Raw genomic sequence first — 4,038 nt, 5'->3', positions numbered from 1 at the left:
TTGCAAGCAATGTGAGCTGTGTGACAATCAAGCACAGGTGCATATCTGGCACTGATTTGGCCTGGATGGTTCAGGATAATCACCTGAGCAGTGAAGCCAGCTGCCTCCATTGGTGGGTCATTTTTGCTGTCACCAGCTACAATGCCACAATGAACATCTTTGACAGACACATTCTTAATATTGAAGCCCACGTTGTCCCCAGGAAGAGCTTCACTCAAAGCTTCCTGGTGCATTTCAACAGACTTGACTTCAGTTGTAACATTGACTGGAGCAAAGGTGACCACCATGCCGGGTTTGAGAACACCAGTCTCCACACGGCCCACAGGGACAGTACCAATACCACCAATTTTGTAGACATCCTGGAGGGGTAGGTGCAAAGGTTTGTCAGTTGGACAAGTTGGTGGCAGGATGCAATCCAGAGCTTCAAGCAGCATGGTTCCACTGGCACTGCCATCTTTACGGGTGACTTTCCATCCCTTGAACCAAGGCATGTTAGCACTTGGCTCCAGCATGTTGTCACCATTCCAACCAGAAATTGGCACAAATGTTACTGTGTCAGGGTTGTAGCCAATTTTCTTAATGTAGGTGCTGACTTCCTTAACGAATTCCTCGTATCTCTTCTGGCTGTAAGGTGGCTCAGTGGAATCCATTTTGTTGACGCCAACAATTAGTTGTTTCACACCCAATGTGTAAGCCAGAAGGGCATGCTCACAGGTGTGCCCATTTTTGGAGATACCTGCTTCAAATTCACCAACACCAGCAGCCACAATCAGTACAGCACAATCAGCCTGAGATGGGCCTGTAATCATGTTTTTTATAAAGTCTCTGTGTCCTGGGGCGTCAATGATGGTCACATAATACTTGCTGGTCTCAAATTTCCACAGGGAGATATCAATGGTGATCCCACGCTCACGTTCAGGTTTCAGTTTATCCAAGACCCAGGCATACTTGAAGGAGCCTTTTCCCATCTCAGCAGTCTCCTTCTCAAATTTTTCAATTGTTCTTTTGTCGATTCCACCACATTTGTAGATCAGATGACCAGTAGTGGTAGACTTGCCGGAATCTATGTGTCCAATGACAACGATGTTGATGTGTGTCTTTTCCTTTCCCATTTTGGGTTAGATTTAGCAGTGGTTATCACTACACCTGTGTTCTGGCAGCAAACCCGTTGCGAAAGACCAGTAAATTCTTAATTAGTAAGTGAAATGATGGAGGGATAACTGGAACCAATATATAGAATAGTCATAGTGAGAAAGAGTGCAAAGTCAATATTAGGAAAAGGGGAAAGTATGGACGAGGGAGCATAAAGAGTGGAAAGAGATGGCTAAAGAAGTGAAGTTGACCGAAATGCATGAGGAGAGTGACGATGGAAATCCAAGAGGAACAGATTTTTGCACTTAAATGAAAGGAGCCATAGAGGTAGGCAATTCTAGCTAAGACTTAAAGCAAGCAGGAGTAAATGATAAATAAGAAGGAAGAGTTAATTCAAAGAAATAGAGCTGGGAGAAAGGAATCTTGCAATAGAAAATATGCTAAAATGAGAAAAGAGAAAGAAAACAAAATAATAGAACAGCATTAGAAAAGGAATATGAGAGGAAATGGGTTTGTAAAGTGGGAGAGTCAGGGACACACAAAAGACAAAAGAGAAGGGGGCAATTGTCAAGAAGTTAAGCCAATTTACTGAGAGGGAGATAAATGTGTGGGAAACAGGACTAAGAAAAGAGATTATAAAGAGAGATGTGCAACTAGCACTGCAGTAATGGATTAAAGAGACCTACTGACATTAAAGATATGCAACAAGAAGTGAGAATAGGAACATTAAATTGTACCTCCAGGGCTGGCCGAGTGGCACGTTGGTTAAGAGCTGGCTTAGGACGCCAGAGGGCCCCCAGTTCGGATCCCACATATGAGGGCCAGTGACACTGCCCTCNGGGAAGAGCGCAATGATGGTGCCAACTTGGGCCAGTGAAGCAACGTCCTCCACAACTAGACTGAAGAACAAAAAAAAAGACAGCAACTTGTCTGTTCCCCTTGCCCCAATTCCCCAGCACTGTTCCCATCCCCCCAATTCCCCAATAAAAAAATCTTTAAAAAAAAAATGACAGGGCATCGGACAGCTATATACTTTAATTATATAGATCTCAAAGACATAACCCCAAGTGAAAATGTTAGACAATGGCATAAAATGTTTCAAATTACAGGAGAGGAATTAGGGTTGGGAGGTGCAGGGGGTCACGTATGTGCAAACAGGTAGTTGTATGTCCTCCTGAAACACAAGGTGGGGAGCAAATGTCACACGCTGTCCACAAAAAATAAAACAGGTCTATTTTGGGATAGGTGTCCTGTCACTGTTTAAAGGATCCTCATTTCCTTCCTTACCAGTTACCAATGGTTTATTTATTACCTAGTAATTGTTATTATTTGGTCTGTTTTTATCAGTTCCTAGCCATTGAATAATCTCTCACCGTGCCAATATCATATGAGTTTTAAATTATTGTCTTAAGATATGCTTAAATATCTGGCAGAATTATTTATTTTCAATATCTTTATAACATTATTTCGGATCACTTGTGAATTTTAGAACATTTATAAGTTCCTCTCTAACAGTATATAATATTTATGATTACAGTTGTAATTCATAAAACTTATGAATTAATGTAAGATTAAATGACCTTTTCAGTAACAGTATACATATCTTTATAGGAAACTTCATTAATATAAGTTTCTATAGTACTACTATAAATTTTCTCTTATACATTTTGAACACTCTCTGTAAAGGATAAGGAAATATTAAATAGGGTAAAATAGCAAAGAAAAAAGAGGAAAGGGAAATTTTTGGAAGGTCCAATTATAAAAATGAAGAGAGTAGATACATAAAATGCGTACAGTGTTCCGTGTAAACCTTTCCCAATCTTGAAAATTTTGTGCCTTTGCCTACTTTGGCATCTTCTCACTATATTGAAGTTAACTATTTTCTTTATGGCTCTGTCCACTAAAATTGGAGCTCTTTTAAATTAGAGCTTTTTGTTTCTGAGCCTGAAGTGTGTCTGTCTCATAGGAAATGCTCAGTAAATTCTTTTTTTTTTTTTAACTTCCAGTATCATTTATTTTTCCTAGAATCTGTATACATTTAACTGTAGCAAGACAGTGTTCAGTATGCCGTAAGCCTTATTTTAGGTTCTTTGAACTACCTCAGTATTTGTAAATGTGAGAATTCACATTCAAGTACCTGGAAAAATAAAATGTGACATAACAAATTTACTCAATATTGATGTTAACTATACAAAATTTTATATGCAACATGTGGACTTTTAATATTACAGAATTTGGCCTTTGTAAACTAGCTTACACACCAACAAAGTTACTCTTTATCTGTCCTAACCTATTAAGTGTTGCACCAACAGACCCCTCTCCCCATAGCTTTTTACTATGTAAACAGATGATTCCTCCCCTTAAGACAATGTGAAAAAAAGCCCAAGGTCCCACCCAGAAAAAAATGTTAACCTCAAAATATCAAACTCTAAAATTTCAGCAGATTTAACACCAGAAATAGGTTATGGGCAACTCTAAGTCCTTTACCTAAGTAGTACTAGGGGAAGTTACAGTGTTGACCAAAAGAACACACAGGTTTCTCATTAAACTGTTTTAATGGGTCTCAAAATTTCTGTGACAGATTTTTGGTCAAGTTGTTTCCATTAAAAAGTACTGATTTTAAAAACTAATAACTTAAAAACTGCCACACACACAAAAACAAATGGTCCACCAAACATTCTTTCCTTCTGAAGGTTTTACGATGCATTGCAATCATTAACCAGCCTTTTACTATTACCCTTAAATGGCCAATTGAGACAAACAGTTCTGAGACCATTCTTCCACCACTGATTAAGACTGGGGTGGCAGGTATTGGGGATAATATTCATTTAGCCTTCTGAGCTTTCTGGGCAGACGGTGACCTTGCCAGCTCCAGCTGCCTTCTTGTCCACTGCTTTGATGACGCCCACAGCGACTGTCTGTCTCATGTCACGAACAGCAAAACGG

General features: G+C 39.4%; 1 pseudogene; it reads right to left on the bottom strand.

The window, feature by feature from the left end:
* LOC109375507 (elongation factor 1-alpha 1 pseudogene) overlaps positions 1-1,127 on the bottom strand; it is a 6,237-nt pseudogene extending 5,110 nt beyond the window's left edge.
* Positions 1,128-4,038: the final 2,911 nt, after the last annotated feature.

The sequence above is a fragment of the Hipposideros armiger genome, unplaced genomic scaffold (genome assembly GCF_001890085.2).
Source record: "Hipposideros armiger isolate ML-2016 unplaced genomic scaffold, ASM189008v1 scaffold_18, whole genome shotgun sequence".
NCBI lineage: Eukaryota > Metazoa > Chordata > Mammalia > Chiroptera > Hipposideridae > Hipposideros > Hipposideros armiger.
This window is presented reverse-complemented; position numbering and strand designations above follow the sequence as displayed.